Below are 21,423 nucleotides of genomic sequence, written 5' to 3'. Positions count from 1 at the left end.
AAATCAAAAGACAGTACATTGTGAAAAATATTTTTAACATGACAAAGAGCTAATTTCTAAAAACATAATGTGTTCTACACTTTTTTTAAAAGATCAGAAATATGAGAATAATATGCAAAAGAAATTAACAAACTTTCATAGAAAAAGATACAAAACTGACTTCAACATATGAAAAAACAAACATGAAAATAGTCCTCATAACCAATACCTATTTTTACCTCTTAAATTGGCAAAGATCAAAAAAGTTTGCTATTGCCCTACCTGGTTTGGCTCAGTGGATAGAGCGTTGGCCAGCAGATTAAAGGGTCCCAGGTTCGATTCTGGGCAAGGGCACATGCCCAGGTTGCGGACTCAGTCCCCAGTGGGGGACGTGCAGTAGGCAGCTGATCAATGATTCTCTTTCATTACTGATGTTTCTATCTCTCTATCCCTCCCTCTCCCTTCCTCTCTGAAATCAATAAAAATAAATAAGTAAATAAAAAAATTTTTAAAGTCTGCTATTGCATTGTGTTGGTAGGAACATAGGGAAAGTGGCATTGCTATATGTATATTGTTGATAGAGTATAAATTAGAATAACCTCCATAGAGGACAATTTGAAATACCTATCAAAATTCTGAAAGTCTATAGCATTTGCTCCAGAAATATTCCTATATTTGTGAAATTTCATATATTCAAGGATAATCACTGTAACATCGTTTGTAATAACAAAATAATTAAAAGTATCCTAGATGTCCATCAAGGTGTTTCCATATCAACTAATATGAGACTATATCCTACTGCTAAAGAAAATATCAGGGTGCAAAGCATTTGTGTAAAACAAAATTAGGAACAGCCCTAACCGGTTTGGGATAGTGGATAGAGCATCGGCCTGCGGACTGAAGGGTCCCGGGTTCAATTCCGGTCAAGAGCATATGCCCAGGTCTTGGGCTTAATCCCCAGTAGGAGGCATGTAGGGGGCAGCCAATCAGTGATTCTGATCATTGATGTTCTTGTCTCTCTCTCCCTCTCCCTTCCTCTCTGAAGTCAATAAAGATATATTTTTTAAAAAACTAAAGTGTTAAAAAAGGAACAAAAAAATCCAGAAAAAATCATTTATTTATATTAAATGCACCTAGATTGTATCTGGTAATATACATGAAAAAATTAAAAACAATTCTTTTAGGGAAAGAACTTGTATTGGTAGGGGGAGCAGATGTGAGATAAACTTATTATTCAATGTTTATCATATTGTCCTTTTTGAATTTTGTACCATGTGCGTGTGTTATCTACTTTTTAAAAATACTAAAACAATTTAAAGGGAGGTAGAACAAAATTTCATAGCCATCATTCATTCATTTCACAAATATTATTTTAAAAGAAAAAAATATTTTTTTCCTCAAATGCCCACAGCCTAGAAAGAGAGACATATAACAGATATATAAATAAGACTACTACTGAAATATAGTGCGGCAAGTGCAATAATAGAGATGTGTATACTAGATACAACTGTGACATAAGAAGAGAGTAAGTCATTATTTGCTTGATATGTCAAGTTTAAAAATGAACAAAATTTACATATATACTCTGATTACAACTACATAAAATCTACTCAGGGTCAACGAAAGTAGGTTTACAGTTGTATGTGAAACACATAATTTATTCTTGCATTATTATTTATTATTAAATTATTTATTTGTATTACTGTAAACCTACTTTTGCCCACTCTGTATATGAGTAGATTATTGAAACTCACAGAAGCTGCCTTAAATAAGAGTATCATCCAGATGGTGAGGATATAAAGGGCTTTTAGAGTATCAAAGTTGTCTTATTTATATTTTAAATTCAAGTTTTTTTATTTACTTTAGATTTTTAAAAATAAAGTAATCCAGGATTCTGCAGGGTCTTAGCTCTAGATTAGCATCTCCTACTTGTAATCTTAAAGATGAGAGTATAGGAAATACTGTATCTGCCCTATCTAACGATGAAGAGACGCCATCGCACACCTCTTAGCCTAAATCTCTCCATGCTACTGTGAAGAGCCTTGGATCTGATTCTTGTGCAGGTTATATCTGTAGAAGTGTCCAATGATCTTCAGAGGGGATTTCCTTTTAAATATTTTGGTATGTAACTGATTTTTTTCTTCTTCAAGAGGCTTTTATAACACTAGCAGACTCTCACCGGGGCCAATTTTAGATACCTTAAAGGTGAGCTGCAGAGTAGCAAGTACTATATTAAGCAATTCTGACACTCAGAAATTATGGCCCTTCCTGTTATGAGCTACATAAAACAAGTAAATACCAATTAAAATCCACTGGAACATTAATCAAATGTGATGTTGCTGTGTCATAATACTTTAAATTCTACCATGCAAAGTTAGATCCAGGTCTTAGGATCAGCTTTATCTCTCATTAATTCATACTTTAACGCATTATTTCATTTTCTTCTCCATGCGTGTATTCCAATGGTCTGGATTTATGACTCTGTCTTGAACTTTTTAAACTGGCTCAGTCTGGAGCAGCAGCAACCAGGCACAATACCCAAAGTGGAGCAAAACTGATACTTCCTTCATTGGCTTTAGTCACACTTCCTTGCCTGATCCCTATTTCTTTTTCTTTTTTTCTTTTTTTTTTTTATCCCTATTTCTTAAGGGCATGACCTTAGTTTTCATTTCTTGTGTTTATGGTTACCTTTCACTCAGTTATTCACTCAACAAATATGTACAGAATACCTCCTATGTGCTAGATAGATACTGTGCTGGTTGTTGGGGATATAGTGTTACATATGGCAAACATGGTTCCTCCCTGATGTTCTAGTAAAGAAAGGTAGCATTAAACATCTAATTCTGTGATAAAATTTTAAATTTTGATTCTGAAAAGAGGAAAGTATATCATACTATGAGAAGGTACACTGGACCTGACCTGCTTAAGGGTTAGTAGTCAAGGAGGGCTTCCTTGGAGACCTGGTTTTTTGAGTTGTGCCCTGAAAGGTGAGTCAAATCAACCAGAGAAAAGTTGAGTGGAGAGAGTGAGAAAAGAAATACAGGTCAGAAAATGTATGGCATATTCAAGGAACCAAAAGAATGCCAATGAGATTGGAACATAGACAATAAGGGAGGAAGCTCGGCCAGTTTGGCTCAGTGGTTGAGCATCAATCTATGAACCAGAAGGTCACAGTTCGATTCCCAGTCTCTTGCCCAGGTTGCAGGTTTGATCCCCGGTGTGGGGCATGCAGGAGGCAGCTGATCAATGGTTCTCTCTCATCATTGATGTTTCTCTCTCTTACTCTCTTTCTCTTTCTCTCTCCCTTCCTCTCTGAAATCAATAAAAATATTTTTTTAAAAAAATAAAGGAGGAAATAACACAAGGTGATGTTGGCAAGGTCAACAAAGGCCAGATGGTGCAGTCTTGTAAGATGAATTAAGTATCTTGGACTTTATTCCTCAGGTAATAAGAAGCTATTGAAGATTTTTCAGTTGGGGAGTGAACATGTTAACATTTTTTAAAGATCTATCTCGCTTTACTATGGAGAATGGACTTCTGTTATATATGTTTATTTATATTAGCCATAGGTTGTTGGGACTTCATTTTTCTGTGGTTTGATTGGTTAACTCATTTGTTGGGGGATGAGCTCTTTGGAAAGAGGTTGATGAAGAGGCTGTATGGTATGGTAGTGAAGAGTGTGTGACCCTGGATAAGTTATTTTCTTTTTCTAAGTCTCAATTTCCTTACCCAAAGAATGGATATAATAAATAGTATACCTGCTTTGTGGGGTTATTGTGAAGATGAAATGAGATAATGTCTGCAAAACACTTAGCTTAAGACCTGGGACATTGTAAATGTTATAATAAATGTTAGCCACTGTTATAATCTAACAATCTCCTGAAAGGTTTACTACTTCTCTGAGAACTACCCATTCTTCATGGCCCATGGAGTAGTTTTCCATCCATAGGTCACTGCCACTGGACTGGAGGAATCTAGCCTAGTCAACTGATATAGAAACATCATGCATAAGGTTTAATTTTACAAATGTCATTTGGAGATGAAATGGACGCTGAGGAATGGTTGCTTACTTTAACCCTAGCTTTGGTTTTGCTTTGAAGCTGGCTTTTCACAAATACCAGTGAGAGGGTTCTTGACACTTGCAGGAAACTGCACAGAATGCAGTTAGTTGCTTGGAAACATCTGTATCTCTTTGTTTCCCACAATACTAGGTAACTAATGTATGTAATTATACTGCAGAGCAAGGCTTCAGGTTGATCAAGGTTTAGTTGTCGACAGTATTTGAAATGTTAATAATGTCTCCCCATAAACTGCTTTTCCAAAATAGACGTTCCAGCTTTTCAAAAGATTTAAATGACATTGATTCTTCATTCGGTGAGGTGTAATTCTAGGGCTAAAAACTGGGATCTTCCAATTTTAATATTTTCTAAGAAATTAGTAAGCAAACGGAAAATGCGTTTTCTCTTCTGCTTTAAAACTTACCACATTACATGCTTAAAGAAATTCTCCCCGCCTGGCTTTTGTTATCTTTAGCCTGGTCTTTAAAATTTTACATTTCTGCCTTTGATTCATTTTGTGGAATGAGGGAGAGGGGCTAACACATGCTATCTTTATGCAAAAGTCCTGGGGAGTTTTGGGCAGGTGGGAATCTATTCTAAAGGTTTACAATGGGTTCAGAACCTGCCCAGGAAGTCTTTGTTTTGTGTTTAAATGTCTTCTATCTTGAGAACATAAGAAAGCAAGATTTTAAAAGGGTTTTTGCTACCAAGTGCTACAAAGGGAAAAATTTCTTAAATAGAGTTCACTGCAATCAAGTTTACTTATTGAATTTGTCAGAGACTTCCTGTGGTAAGATGGTTCACTGATGGTGATTAATTCCGTTTTAAAAATAAAAGTGAGCTTTGTGTGTTGTTTTTTCTCTTGTTCAACATGAAGGCTCCACCTGCATAATTAAGCTGTCTTTTCTGTTACTCAGTGCTCTAAAGGAAGACCCAAAAGAATCAGCTAAATTGTTCTGGCAACGGAAGGGGTGTTGGGTGGGAAAGGAATTGGGCTTTATCCAGCTGTTGCTGGAAGAAAAACAGAGGTTCTACCACAAGAAACTAACTATCTTCTTCTTCTTTTTTAAAAAAAAGAGGATATGTTGAGAGAGAGAAACATCAATCGATTCCACCCATACATCCCCTGACCATGATCCATCCCACAACCCTTTGGTGCACAGGAGGATGCTCCAAATAACTGAACCACCTGGCCAGAGCACTGACTCCCTTCTTTAAAATGTTTAAGTAATGCATTACATAGCATTACTACTAAAATGTAAGTGGTGTATGGCCTATGTTGATCTAAAAAAATGTTCACATACAGATGCTATAGCTATGTTGGTTTTTAAATGTACTCCATTTAGTTTTTGTTTTCTTTCATTGTTTTGTGTTTGCCCTGCCCAGCTGCAAGAAGCCATAGTGAGGAAGGTACCAAGTCACAATGTGTGTTAACCTGGAAACTGAGTAGTTTATTACTGTAGGTATTTGTTTACCCAAATTTTAGAAGAATGACAACATGGGAAAAGCAAGTTATTTATTGCTGTTGACTATTACTTAAAATAGGAAAAGGAACTTAATCCTTGCACGTCTTTTTGTTGTTGTTGTTGTTGTTTTTGTTAATCCTCACCCAAGGAATTTTTCCATTGATTTTTTGAGAAAGTGGAAGGGATGGGGGAGAGACAGAAAGAAACATCAGTGTGAGAGAGACACATTGATTGGTTGCCTCCCGGCCAGGGATCAAGCCTACAACCAAGGTACATGCCCTTGACCACATTCAAACCCAGGACCCTTCAGTCTGTAGGCCAGTGCTCTATCCACTGAGCCAAACAGACTAGGACAACCCTTGCACTTCTTCATCCACCTCTTAGTATGTGCCACATACTGTTCCAGTTGCTTGAGATGCATCTGTGAACAAAACCAAAACCAAAAAGCACTGACCTATAAAGCTTATAGTTCGATGCTTGTTACCATTTCACCTTCTGCCTGTCAAGGGAAGTGCTAGGTTCAAATCCTAGCACAACTATATGTTGTCTGTGACCACAGGAAGTCATTTCCCTCTCTTTAACTCTCGTACCTGTAAGTGTAAGCCTAGAAATCATGTTGTCACGTTATAATTCATTTGGGTATCTCAAAAATCATCCATTGCATTGGTTCTGTAAGAGGAAATTTCCTTGTTAATTGCTTGGATTTATACTCAGAGGAGCGTTTGCAAAATACCTTAAATTTTGTCCCATGATTTGCCCATATATGTTTCCTGGTGTGTTTTTACAACTGATCTGGCTTAACATCAGCAACAATTTGTAATATGAAAGCCAAGACCATGTGAGTTTATGTAGCTGCTATTTTTCTGGATGGTCTGCTTCTTTTGGGGAGCTTATCTACTCTGCTCCATGGGATTCTGGTGGGGCTGACAATCACTTGGCCCTGCTTTTCCACCACTGGGAGGTCATATGTTCATAGATCCATGTCTATGCTTATTGCATCCCATCTAATTGATACATGTGTGAAATACATTTTTCTATATTAAAATATTCTAAATATTTCATGTGAAAGGTATTTTAATATAACATCTAAAAACCCTAGTCTCCACAGAATGAGAATATTAAATACTTAAAATATATTTTATTGGTTTTTTTACAGAGAGGAAGGGAGAGGGATAGAGATTTATAAACATCGATGAGAGAGAAACATCGATCAGCTGCCTCCTGTACACTCCCTACTGGGTATGTGCCCACAACCAAGGTACATGCCCTTGACTGGAATCAAACCTGGGACCCTTGAGTCCGCAAGCCGATTCTCTATCCATTGAGCCAAACCGGTTAGGGCTTAAATATTTAATATATGTGATTGTTCTAGTTCAGTGGTCAGCAAACTCATTAGTCAACAGAGCCAAATATCAACAGTACAACGATTGAAATTTCTTTTGAGAGCCAAATTTTTTAAACTTGAACTGTATAGGTAGGTACATTGTTATTAACTTAATTAGGATACTCCTAGCAGGGTCCTCAAACTTTTTAAACAGGGGGCCAGTTCACTGTCCCTCAGACCGTTGGAGGGCCGGACTATAGTTTTAAAAAAACTATGAACTAATTCCTATGCACACTGCACATATCTTATTTTGAAGTAAAAAAACAAAACGGGAACAAATACAATATTTGTATTTGCATGTGGCCCACGGGCCGTAGTTTGAGGACCCCTGCTAGGGCTTAGGAAGAGCCACACTCAAGGGGCCAAAGAGCCGCATGTGGCTCACGAGCCGCAGTTTGCCGACCACGTTTCTAGTTCAGTATTAAGCTATAGGCTGGAAGTAAACAGCAGTGTTTCCTGGTTCCATGCTTTTAGGGCTGTAATCTCTGACCAAATGATAGTTGCCTTGTTTCATATTATGTGGCAGGACAAAGTCTATAATGACAGGTGTTTATAACTCAGACACGATGTAAGCACTCTAGCCTTACCCATGACAATTTCTTTTATGTGGCCAGGACAATAATGTCATCTCCCTAACCAGGTCTTGCTATCTGCAAATAGAGAAACCAGGCAGGTAGGAGGAAGTGGTTCAAGAACAAAAGTCTGATTTACAGCCATCTAGTATCAGTATGGAGGCCTTGAAATTATAGTTTTGGCAAAATAACCATTAAGGAAAGTGCCTGTAGTCTGCAAAGTGAGTGTATAGTATAGGCAGCAGTGAGCTCTGTGGCCATGAACATTCCTTTTGAGCTATGCCTATTGGAGGCAATGCCATTTGTCCATGCCACATAAAACATCCTCTCTTCTCCTTCCCTCAACCTCCATTCTTCTACTTCAAAGGCAGATTTATAAAATGTCTTCACTGAAATTTTAGTGAACATTTTACTTTAAAAGACAAAAACAAAACTATATAAGGCCCTGACTGGGTGGCTCAGTTGGTTAGGGCATTGTCCTGATACACCAAGGTTGAGGGTTCAATCCCTGGTCAGGGCACATACAAGAAGCAACCAATGAATGCATAAATAAGTGGAACAACAAATCGATGTTTCTCTCTCTTTCTCTGAAATCAATAATTAAAAATATGAGAGAGAGAGGTGTCTTTAATATCCGTGTTGGATTCTCCAGCTTGTGTGAGGTGCAACATGGGCAGAGCACATTTTGGTACTTTAACTTTTCTACCTATAAAATGGAAATAAAAATATTTTCCTGTCTCACCTCTGATTGTGCACGTGGGAAAATGTGGTACATAATGTATTTGTCAGGGCTCTTATTTGAGGATAATAGAAACTGGCTTAAGTAGGAAAATAAAGGTTATTTGTTGTTTCATGTAACATCCGATCAGAGCCTGCCACTGCATTGCCAGCAGTTGGCTTAAGCATGAGCATGTGATCCAGTTCAGAACAGTGAAATGAGAAGGAGGCTGGGGTCTGCGGTGCAGGAGGCTTCTGGGACATTTTTCATTTTACTTAAGAGACACAGGGAAGAACTGTTTACTTCAGCTGGACTGTTGTTGGATATATATATAATGGACCTTGAATGTGACTGTCATCTTGGGACCATATTAGTCTAAGAGCAATGCTGACACAATTAGGATGGCAGAGCAAAAAGATGGGAAAAATGGCATTCTTGATAAAGTTCAGCTACTGAATTAATCAAAATGATACTTTTCCTTATTTAAGCAATTTAAAGAATTTTTTAAAATTGATTTGAGAGAGAGAAACATCAATTTATTGTTCCACTTATTTATGCATTCATTTCTTGCTTCTTGTGTGTGCCCTGACCAGGGATCAAATTTGCAATCTTGGTGTATCAGGACGACACTCTAACCAACTGAGCTACCCAGCCAGGGCCTTAAGCCATTTTTTGGTGGATTATTGATACTACTTGAAACTGAAAGACATCCTGAATAATATGTAGAGATATTCTGGGTTCCTCAGACAGAAAAGAAGCTCTGGGAGAGCTTCATAGTTCCACTAGACATAGTTGAAGCTCGGTAAATATTTGTTAGATAAATGTGGTTGTCCTTATTTGTATTTATAATTGAAGCATTAAAAAATAAAACACCTTTCTTTCCCTTCTTTAACAATTCAATACAAAAGTCATTAGATGAGCACGATAGGTATCTTTGGGTGGGCACCAAGGCCCAGTGTGGGTGGGATTTTGGAGCCCAAGCAGGATAAGGAGGTCATATACACAGGAGAGATGCCTGGAAGCCAATTGTTGGAACCTGAGTAGTATGAGGAGGGAGTCTCTGTGGGAAACAAGGATTGAGGGGCGGCCAGTATGGAGTGTTAGAACCTGAGGAATGTAAAGAAGGTGCGTCGACCTATGAACCAGGAGGTTATGGTTCAATTCCCAGTCAGGGCACATGCTGGGGTTGCAGACTCAATCCCCAGTAGATGGCATGCAGGAGGCAGCCGATTGATGATTCTCTCTCATCATTAATGTTTCTATTTCTCCCTCTCCCTGCCTCTCTGAAATAAAACTATATATATACTATATATATATATATTTTTTTAAGAGATATTTCTCTAATAAATGGTCATGTCAGTCTGAAGGATCATGTCCCATCTTTCTGTGGTGGATTCATTTTAAGAATCTAAGAGTGCTGAGTCATAGAGATACAGATTTTATATTTGCAACCTGCATATACCCTTTAGTTTACAATTATTTTGCCTTACATTATTCACATCACTATTATTGCCATTGGTCTTTATTTTAACCAATATGAAGGCAATAACTATGTCTTTTGAATTAGTTTGCTCATACCTCCAGTATGAAAATATGATGAGACCTAATCATGTAAAGTAGAATGGTTTAAAAAGTGGGATTGCTTTACTTCAGAAAATTTTTCTTTTATTAGATTTTACTTATGTGAAACTGTTTTAAACTCTTCACTTATATAGGCCAAGAAAAAAGTATTTTTGATTTCAGCAATAATTATTAAGTTATCCATGCAATGCAGTTGCTCTAAAGGCTGAGGATTAGATCTGGATATATTACATAGCTTTCATAATTGTCCCAGATAGCTATCTTGCTTACTTTCCATTTGGATTGTACATACTGAGTATTCAATTCTGTGACTTCTCAAAGGTATGGAAATTGGAAATTATCACTTTATAAAAACTCAGTTCCATGACACAAGTCTCTGTGGAAGCACTTACCGGAGACTGATAGTGACTATGCACATGTGTTCACATAATACACATAGATAGAACTAAAGCCACGATTGATTTTCTTCAAAGCTTAATTTTTAAAATTGTTGGCCTCTTAGATCTTGTAGAAAATATAGCATGAAAGCATTTTGTGTGTCATCTCAATTCGGTTTGATAGTTTGAAAGATTTTTTTTAACCTACAGTATACTTTATAGCTATTATTTTATTTCAGTTGACTTTAAGTTATATGAAATAGTACTGTGTAATCTTTCATTTACCAACATTGAGTAGTAGTCTTTGTTATTCTTTTCATGAGATATTAAAGGCATTGTTTATCAGGAAAGTTATGTAGGAAATGAGGCAAGTAATAAATATTTCCTGGTAGTTGCTCAAAGTGTTTGCTGACCAGGATGTTGTTTGGAGAATGACTTTTTATATCTACTTTTGCTTCTAGGAATTGCATTTTTATGGAATTGATGGTGCCTCTTATTGGTTCTTTGAATTTATGCAAATAATTCATATTGGGATTGTACTAGTTCCTCAAGCAGAAATATTTAAGTAATGACAATGAGGATGAATGTTTTTAAAGTTAAGCTCACTTATATTAGAATCTGTAAATCAGGTATACCCATCTTGGCTTTTATTGTTTACCTTTTTTCTCTCTTTTCCTCTCCAGTTCTATTCAGTTTGGGATGGGGGGCAAATCTAGATCAAAGAATATATTATTAATAGATAATATAGGATAGGTAGCAAAATAATCTGACTATATTATCATAGGCTTTCTGTAATTTGTCTTGTCAGAATTCTAATGAGCGTAAGCATCAATGTTGAAGTATATTCTGAACTCCCTTAGGGTGGCTGAAGAAAAGGATTGCATTGAAATGCTGGTTATAACAATTTCTTCTGTCCTAGACTGTTAATTGGTGAGGGTGTGGCAGGGAGGGTTGCATCAATATTTTTTCAGAGTTTAGAGCATAAATATTTTCTAAAGTTATCTCAAGATATAAAATTTCAAAGAAAACCAAGGAGAAAATGCCTTTAAGGTTTGTGCAAAATGGAAGGCAAAGGTTGGTAGGAGCCATATGGAAATACTAAAAGTGAGACTGGAGGAAAATATGAGGAGACATTATTTTCAGTTAATGAAAAACAATGGATACTTAAAAGAGTGAATAGCTGAAGAGTTCCTGAGATGGATTGGATAGTCTAAAAATTGACAATACATGATGCTGATTTTCAACAAATTGGAGGAGAAATTCAGATGACTGAGTGCTTCTTTTTCATAAGATTTTACCTTTCTCAAACAATATTTTATATTCATGCAGTTCTCATTAGATTTATATTAGTGGGGAGGTGCAGTCTTGTTCTATTAGAGTTTGTGTGTTTTCAAGGTTAACAGGTACTGTAAGTGTAATTAAAGTCTTCCTACCTTAAGTTGCCAATTTTTTAATCTATTATCTATTTCCATTAAAGATAATAAGCAAAGAGTGTTTTAACTGTGGAAGACTATTAATAATTGGTCTCCTTATGATGTTCAGTGAGTTAGCAGGGATCACTAGTTAGGCGTAACTTACATTAGAATTAGATCAAATTCTGATTTATAACTTCATATTTTTTCCTTCATTTCAGTATCTATGTTTCACTTCAAGTAAGCTTGGAGGCTTTGTGTTTGTTTCTTTATTAGTTTGAAGTACTGAATCAACTTTTTCAGCACTTGTTTTTCAGTGTTTTGTTTATGGAAGCCAAATAAAGTTAAATGACATGTCTATATTTTTACAGGTAGGTCAAGAAATTAGACCATCATAAGCATTTGGTCTTCTTTTCATACATGTTAACCCATCATACCCTCCAGAATTTAACTTGTATCTTAATTGTTCAATATTAAGCATAGGCTTAACTTTTTTTTCTGTAGATTTAAAAAAAATATTTATTGTTGAAAGTATTACATATATCCCCTTTACCCCCATTGACCTCTTCTAGCCTGTCCCCATCACCCCCCAAACACCCACCTCTCCCCCCACCTCGCCCCAGGCCTTCACTACCCTATTATCTGTATCCATGGTTTATGCATATATGCATACAACTTCTTTGGTTGATCTCTTCCCACACTTCCCTCTGAGATTCTACAGTCTGTTCCATGCTTCTATGTCTCTGGATCTATTTAATACATTAGTTTATTTTGTTCATTAGATTCCACATATAAGTGAGATCATGTGATACTTATCTTTCTCTGACTGGCTTATTTCACTTAGAAAGTTGCATACAGCAGCCCTCTATAGTGCTCTTCAAATCTTTCCACCAAAATTTTCTCTAACAGCAGAGGAGAGTAAATAGGGAACCCCTGACAGTCTGGCCTTATAGACTTTAAAGGAGCCTATTACAAGGCTGAAACTTGTTTGAGTTCTTATGGTTTACTTTAAATTTCATGCAAATGTTTATGTATCTGTATCCCTGTTACTCTAAAAATATTACTTTCCATCAGGTAAAATTGATGCTCTGGGAATACGCTTTATATTTATCCTCTGGTTTCAATAATTCTTACCACACTGAGGCATTACCTTGGGGTACTTGCATCCCAGTTTAAAAAGCACTGCTCTAGAGAAAAAGAACATTGAATGGGATAGAAAAAGTTGTGAGCTTGAACTGAGTTCACATGGCTATAGCAGTTTAGGAGCTGCTGTTCAAAGAGGGAGGAAAGAGAGTATGCCATTTATTCAGGTAGCCAACTGCAAGTAGAAGCTTTTATATCTCCTTTAAAATACTGGTCAGGCCCTAGCCAGTTTGGCTCAGTGGATAGAGCGTTGGCCTGCGGACTCAAGGGTCCCAGGTTTGATTCCGGTCAAGGGCATGTACCTTGGTTGTGAGCACATCCCTAGTAGAGGATGTGCAAGAGGCAACTGATCAATGCTTCTGACTATCCCTCTCCCTTCCTCTCTGTAAAAAAATCAATAAAATATACATATTTTTAAAAAGACTAATACTTTAAAAAAAATTTAATAAAATAAAAAAATAAAACACTGGTCAGATGATATGTGTAATCTTCTACTTAATGTCTCAGAAGACATCTAATTAAGAAAAGAAAAAGTATAGGAATTTGTATATTTCTCCCATGTCCCCACTCCATATTTTTAAATGTTTTTTTCTGGTTATAATACATTTTTTCTGGTTATAATGATCATTATAATCATTATATTCTGATCATGTTCTTATTTTAAATAGACAATGTAAACTAATAGCTTAATAAAATTTTCTTATGAGCAGTTTTTCATTTACTCAGCTTTTCCTGTCTTAGTTAAAATCATTTGCTATCATGGATAGTCTGCATTCAGTATCCTTGTACATAAATCTTTGGTGAAATCTTCGATCACCTGTACTAGAATGTATTTCTAGACATAAAATTATAAAGTCAAAAATATGACCCAATTCTGCCCTGGCTGGTTTGGCTCAGGTGGTTGGAGTGTCATCTGTACACCAAGAGGTTGCGGGTTCCATCCCCGGTTGGAATGAAACCAATCAGTGTTTTTATGTCTATATTTCTCTCTTTCCCTTCCTCTTTCTAAAATAAAAATACATATATGTAACCCAATTCTAAAGCCCGTGATACAGATTACCAAAATGATTGTTAATTTTTTATTCATTGGCAGTCAGTATTGCACATTATTATGTTTTATTTTAAATAATTTCATAGAGAAAATATAGTACAGCATCTTTATTTGAATTTTTTTTTATTTCAAGCAAAACCATATTTTTACTTGCTTTTCAGCCCATTTCTCTCTCTTGTGAATTATCAGCTCCTAGTCCTTGCCCATTTTTCTGTTGGAGTGTTTGCCTTTTTCTTATTGATTCATTGGAATGCTTTATTTATTGAGACATTCCATTGTTTTATATATGGTAAAAATATTTTTCTCGGTTTATCATTGGACTTTAATTTTTTAACATTTCCCTCCCTCTCTGTGTATACACTTTTATTTTTAATATATGTCATGGTTTTAAAATGTATGGTTACATAAAAAACATATACTCAACCATGTGAAGATATTAAAAAGTAAATAGGTGAATTGTATAAAATTTATAGAAAATGAAACACCTTAGTTAGGATCTGTCCCACTATATTGACTTCTCTTTTATGTTAGCATTCTTTCAACAAATATTTATTGAGCATTGTTGAATGCTGGGATGTTGTGGTGATTAAGATACAGTTCCTGCCTTCTAGGAGACCAACAAGTAAACAGGCAGTGTGAAAATTTCCCCACTAGACAACTGTATGGTTGCTCTTGAAAAGAGCACAGAACTCACAAAGGAGGCCTCTGGAGAGAGGGCCATCGTAAGCTACAATCTGAAGGATGAGTAGAAGTAGACAAGCAAAGAAGAGAATGAAGTTTATTCTAGACAGAGAACAACAGAGCAAAGTCTGAGAGACAAGATGGCCTGGCTTGTTGGAAATAGTACAAGAATTTCAGTATAGCAAAATTCACCTGCAGTTGAAGTACTTAATATCTGAAACTAAATGTTGTCATTTTCCAAGGAGAAAGAAAATGCCTGTGATACTAGCATTGGTCGAGAGTGGAAGAAAACTACTTTCAGCTAATGACAGAAAGTCAACCTACTAGATAGATTGCCTTTGCACCTTTAATGACATTTTTCAAGAGATCAAAACAAAAAAGTATTTATGGTACTTTGCAAAATCTAGCCTTAGTACCTAAAAAGTCTGGTGGAATTCTCAAATCTTTTATTTCAATGTTAATATTTTTGCTGTGTCCTAGTTATTGAGACCTGAGGACTCCCACCAAAATCCTCATCTGACAGCTCCTTGGCCTGCTGAGGAAACTGCACAAATAAGAACCTCTCTACCTAGTAGCCTCACCTCACTCTGACATGATATGAATCCTTAAAACCAAGCCCTTCCCCAGTTGACCAAAAGGAGAACTTAGATTGAAAATATGGTTCAGATAGTATACACATCATGAGCTGTTACCTTGTGTGTGATTAGAATGTGCCTGAGATGGGTGGGGAAGACTGAGGTAAGGTAGCCAGTGATGATTGCTGCTGTTGGCATTCGAGGTATGCTTGTCATGTAAAAGCACTGTGCCAGTCAGCTAAGCCAGATTCCTAAAGTATAACTTTTCTACTGCTCCATTTTGCAATTAAAAATAATTTTGTACCACATAAAGCTATTCTATGAAATATTTATTTGCTAGCTTACGGCTCTGCTCAAGGTTGAAGGCACTGAAAATGCTCTTTAAACAACATATGAAGTTTTCTCTTAGGATTTTCTGTTGATGCAGTTTCTCCAGTTCCACCAAAGTGTAAACTTTGACTTGTCTGCCCTCTAGTGGATATCTGTGATTAACCAGTGTCTACTGGCTTTAGGAAAAGTAACTACTTTTTCTTGATTGGCTTTCCAAGTTTAAGCCGCTGTTTCCTTAAAGAATGTGTTATTGCTACCAAAGCAACAATTTATAGTTTTATTCCATTTTCTAAGATGCCAATAAATACCTTCCCTGGCTTCCTCATGGGATCAGGTGTAGACAGCCTGTCTTCAGCAACTTATCTTTGCAGTGTACAGCCACCCCAATGTATCAAACATATTCCTGTTCTTTCCTCTTGCTTATATCTCAAATGCCTGTCAGTCTCTGTGCCTCTTCAGATCTTTTTCTTCCTTCAAGATCAGACTCAAAGCTGATTTGTTCCTGTAAACACTGTAAAAGTTCCCCCTGAAGTGAGTGGGATCTCAACATCACAGTGTTCCTGTGAACACTAAAGGTTCCCCAGCCCAGAGCACCAGAGCCACATAACATTGAGAGAACTCAGGATTTCAGATAACGAGTTGTGTGGCTCTGTGTCAGATGCTGAGTTCCCCTTCCTCCTCATGTACTTGACTGACAGCTCTCCACCCATGGGAGAGCCACATCTCTACCCTCCCAATTCCCAGTGGCCCTGACCTGCTGAGCTCATGCCCGGCAGAGGAGTCAGCTGACTGTGGCTAGCTTGGGCCCACAGTACCACTCTTTTAGTAGGCTCTCAAGGAGGGAGAGACTGAATTGTTGGCTCTAGGACAGGGACCATTTTTCCTTCGCATGCCCAACCAGCGACATCCATTCACATGTGATGTTGAGATCCCACTCACTTCAGGGGGAACCTTTCCAGCTGAGATATCCCCCTGGATTCTCAACAGCTACACGTGGGTATAGGGCTAGCCCTTTTCACATCTCCACCCTTCCTATCAGTCAAGAGCAGCTTGGCTCTTCCCTCACACACCCAGAAGAGGTAGCCACAAACTGTGGATTACTTTGTAGCTCCAAACAGGTAGCCCAGGGCTGGTCACAGAGGTGCTTTACATTGATCTGCATTTTAATCCCTCCCAAGAGGCCCCAAAATCAACACACCCAATGGCAGGATTCAGACCACATCAGAGCATGACCCAATTAGATCAAAAGTGGCACACCCAAAGGGAGATTTCTGCAGGCACCAGACCCTGCTGGAGCAAATTCCTCCGCATGGGTTTGGCCCTCATGGTTTGCCAGACCAAGACAACCTTACCCACAGATGTGCCAACAGCAATCAAGATTCAACTACAACAGGAAGGTTCACATAACCCACACAAGGGACATTCCTGGAGCACCTAACTCAGATGATCAGGGAGACTGTGCCATTGAGCCCCACAAGACATCCATATAAGACCACGATACCAAGACTGGGAGGAATAGCAGATCTACCTCATACACAGAAACAATTATAGAGAGGCAGCCAAAATGGAGAGACAAAGAAACATGCCCCAAATTAAGAAACAGTAGAAATTTGTAGAAAAAGACCTAATTGAAATGAAGGCAAGCAATTTCCCAAATACAGAGTTCAAAACAATGTTTAAAAGGATGTTCAAAGAACCTGCAAAGTTTCTGTTGAGAAATCGGCTGATAGTCATACGGGTGCTCCTTGTAGGTAACTAACTGCTTTTCTCTTGCTGCTTTTAAGATTCTCTCTTTGTCTTTAACCCTTGGCATTTTCCCCCTTCATATCGCAGCAGCACCAGCCTTATATTGTAGCTGAATCCTCTGTGCCTGCCTTTTCTCCCCAGCACACTGGCTGGTCAGTAACCTACTGTAATACTATTTAGACAAAAGAGGCGTCTTGCCAATAGTTACATCAATCATTTTGGCTGCAGAAAGGTACATGTGCACATTGTACCGTGAGATTGCTGTCCTTACATCTGTGTATGGCATCTTAGCCTTGAACATTCTAAGATTTCCATGTTCAGAGTGGCCTTGGCCATCCAGTGTACTAACAACAAAGCCTTCATTCTCTAATTGGCCTTGAGTATCCAGCAACTCTGGCATGGTTCCCACACATAGGTTATACACACTCAATTATTTTATGTGCCACTAAGAAAAAATAAATATTGCAGGCAAACTATGATTCAGTGATTTTTTTCATCACATTGATTTATCCTAAGTTATATATGTTAGAATCAGTGAAAATATGGACCATTAACCTTTTGAGTTCATAAGAAATAAGTAGGACAAAGTGTTGAGCAAGATGCCTGACGGTTATAAATACTCAATAAGTAGTAGCCATTATGTTGATGGTAATGGTGATTTGATAATGAGTACTTTGTGAAGTGGTGCTCATTGTTTAGGTTGTTCTTTGGGGATCAGAATCATTAATAGGTCATTTTGAACTTGAAGTAGCATAAAAATATATATAACAATAATATAACATCTTAAGTTGGTTTTTAGAGGTAATTCTTCAATTATTAGTACTTTGTTATCAATGAAATTTGTAGACTATTTTTGAAGTTGCCTTCAGAAATAACATCTATTAATATGTATCAACCTCCTGGGTTTAAGTCATTTTTTATAGAGAATTTAGTTCAAGTACACAGCATGAAAAAGGTGTTCCTAGATGTAAAGCTTAGTAAAATTTCATTGTTGATATTGTGATATGACACCTCAGGTTGTAAATTATTTTTCTCGTTTTCCTGTCTATACAGGAGGCAGACAGTGGGGAGGAGGAATGCCGGTCACAGCCCAGGAGGTATGTTTATTCACTATATCCTATAGGTTTTCTTTTTGTTGTTGTTTTTCTATTACAGTTTACATTTAATATTATCCTGTATTAGTTTTAGATGTATAGCATAGTAGTTAGACAATCAGTACTTTACAGAAGGGTCCCCCCATATTTCAAGTGCCTACCTGGCCCCATACATAGTTATTATTATACTGACTATATTTCCTATCCTGTAATTTACATCTCTGTGACTGTTCTGTAATTACCAATTTGTACTTCTTCATCTCTTCACCTTTTCACCCAGCCCCCCAACCCATCTCGCCTCTGTCAACTGTCAGTCTGTTCTCTGTACCTGTGAGTCTATTTCTATTTCATTTATTTAGTCCTTTAGATTTCACATATGGTATTTGTCTTTGCCTGATTTATTTCACATCTATGGCCATATCCTGTAGCATTTCTGTAATTAATGTTCTTTCTCTAATTTTTCTTCAGTCTTTTCATATTAGCTTATTCTGGTTTTCCAAAATGCTTAATTGGTCTCTCAAAATAGGATTGCTTTAACAATTCAGATACTGACTCAGATTTAAAATGGTAGATTGTGTTATGTTGTACAATTGAGACTAATATAATTTTGTATGTTAATTATGCCTCATTAAAAAAATAAAATGATAGATTGCTTTTTTAAAAATGCAGAAAGGCCAATGTTGGTCTAGTTTTGGCCCAAGTCTTCAGAACTATCTTGAATAATAAAAAAGCAAACTTTCCTTACCTTTTAAGAAAATACCAACTGAAGAACATTTCAGCCTTCGGCTTTATACCTATGTTTGTCATTCATTTTGATATTTTTCATTTCCTACAGACTAGTTAATATTTCACTTTCTAAATACAAAGGTTATACTGAATAACATCCCCAGTACTTTCAATACGATGACACTCGCTCACTCGGAATAGTGGGCATATTGTTATAAGGGTACTAGTAAAAGAAAAAAATTATGCTGCCATTAAAAGAAAAAAATTATGAGACATCCAAGAAGTATATAATAACATTTATATTACTTCCTTTAAGTGTTTTTTAAAATCAACTCCCTCCCACAAGAAAGAGTCCTCGCAAATTCTACATGGTCATTTAAATGTTACCAAACTTGTGTCTTCTGAACTCAATCACATGAGCCATTCTGGATGATACAGGGAAAGGGTACAATAAGCATGCTCATTGTGGAGAAGCTGGCTAAAGGAAATGCTTCCTTAAAGATGAACTACCAGGTGTTTGTTGATATATACCTCACTCTTATAAACTACAACCTAATATAAAAAGTTCCTTTTCCTTAGTAATTAAGGTTATTGGCAATATTTTTCCTGTCTTGGTTATCACAAAAATTTTGACTTAAAGCTTAACGGCTCTTAGGGAATATCTTATAGTGAAGTGTCTTTCTTTTACATAGGGTTAAAAGATAGAAACCAGAAGAAATTTTAGCTGAATGCTTACCAGAGGCATCATAATCTTATTTCCATTAGAATGAAAAAAAATTCAAAGGATTCTTAAACTTTCTAGTAGAACAAATTTAAAGATCTCTGGGTTGATATTAAACTTTACGTATTGGCTTGATATCTACAGAGATAATTGTTGTTCCAAAAAATTACATAATGATGAAGCAGTGAAGTCTATTTTATTCACAGCACTGAATTGTCACACCATTAAGAACCACAAAGACTCCTATTTAAAAAATTATTGCTAATAAATCATTAATATGACTAGCAGAGGGTATTTATAGACTTCTTCTAGTCACAAGAAAAGGATTATAAGAAATAAAGAAAAAGTTAGTAACACCCATTATAAAAATCAAAATTTACTTTCCTGTTGTAATTTCTTGCATTGTGTGTTTCCCAGGTTATTTCTAACTCTAATTGCTTTAGTCTGACTTAAAGCAAAGAAACTTCTCATGAGTGTCAAATGAATGCCCCTTGTAGCTAGATGGTATGTAAGAGGTTGATTTTTGTACTAGTATACTTGGCTACTACTCTGCCATTCTCCATCACTTACCACAGAATAAACAAGCATTGAGTTAGCATCTCTTCATTGAGCATGCCTAAACTCATCTTGTCAATTTGTGGGTTCAGTTGTGGTTTATAGTAGGGAATTGAAGAGTAAATAACATCATTAAACTAATGCCAGTTCCAGGTAATAAAGAAGATGTTGCATTAATGATCTCTTATTTTAACCAATGCCATTTATTGGAAAAGTCATAAGTTAAAAGTACTTTTAATATAATTAGACCTAATCATGATGCCTTTAAAAAACAATGAAAAGACAACCCAGAAAATAGGAGAAAATACTTGAAAATCATACACAGGGCTAAAGTCCAGAATATATAAAGAACTCTTACAACTCAACAACAAAAGACCCAAACCTATCTTAGTCAGCTCGGGTTCTTCTAACAAAATAACATAGACCTAGTGACTTAAACAACAGGCATTTATTTTTTACTGTTCTGGAGGCTGGGAAGTCTAAAATCATTGTGTCGGCAGATTCAGTTCCTGGTGAGAGCCCTCTTCCTGGCTTGCAGACAGCTGTCTTCTTGATGTGTCCTCCCATGGCTGTGAGAGGGTGCTCTGATCTCTTCCTCTTTTTTCATGGCCACTAACCCTGTTATGGGGGCCCTACTTTCATGGCATCATTTAACCTTAGTTATCTCTCAAAGGCCCCTCTGTCTTTAAATACCATCACATTGGGGGTTAGGGCTTCAATGTATGGAATTGGGGGGGTGGGGGGGACAAACATTCAGTCTATAACATTCTACCCCTGCCCCCCCCCAATATATGTCCTTTTCACATACAAACTATATTGATTTCATCCCAACAGTCCCAAAAGTCTTAACTCATTCTAGCATCACTCTAAATCTCAAAGTCCAAAGTCTCATCCGATATGGGTGAGACTTGGGGAAAAATTCTTTTCCATCTATGAACCTGTGAAACCAGGTAAATTATGTACTTCAAAATACAATGGTATGACAGCCATAGAATAAACATTACCATTCCAAAAGGGAGAAATAGGTAAAAAGAAAAGCTAACAGGCCCCAAGTAAGTCCAAAATTTAGAGAGGCAAATTCCATTAGATCTTAAGGCTCAAGAATAATCCTCTTTGGTTTGATACTTTGCCTTCTGGACCTACTGGGGCAGTGATTTTTTTCAGGAGTTACTGGAGTGGTGGTATCATCCCCATGGGGCAACCTTGCACCTTTGGCTCCATTGAAGTGCTACCCATGCTGTGTTCTCTAAGAGC

At 36.8% G+C, this 21,423-nt stretch overlaps 1 protein-coding gene across 15 annotated transcripts in view; it reads left to right on the top strand.

Moving 5' to 3' along the window:
* Positions 1 to 21,423, top strand: part of SSH2 (slingshot protein phosphatase 2) — a 215,751-nt gene that overhangs the window by 70,434 nt on the left and 123,894 nt on the right. For all 15 annotated transcript variants that reach the window (XM_023759542.1, XM_014461614.2, XM_023759536.1 and 12 more), the window contains one exon: positions 18,127 to 18,170. The gene's annotated coding sequence lies outside the window, so the exon portion shown is untranslated. The remainder of the gene's footprint in view (positions 1 to 18,126; positions 18,171 to 21,423) is intronic.

The sequence above is a fragment of the Myotis lucifugus genome, unplaced genomic scaffold (genome assembly GCF_000147115.1).
Source record: "Myotis lucifugus unplaced genomic scaffold, Myoluc2.0 scaffold_157, whole genome shotgun sequence".
NCBI classification, from domain to species: domain Eukaryota; kingdom Metazoa; phylum Chordata; class Mammalia; order Chiroptera; family Vespertilionidae; genus Myotis; species Myotis lucifugus.
This window is presented reverse-complemented; position numbering and strand designations above follow the sequence as displayed.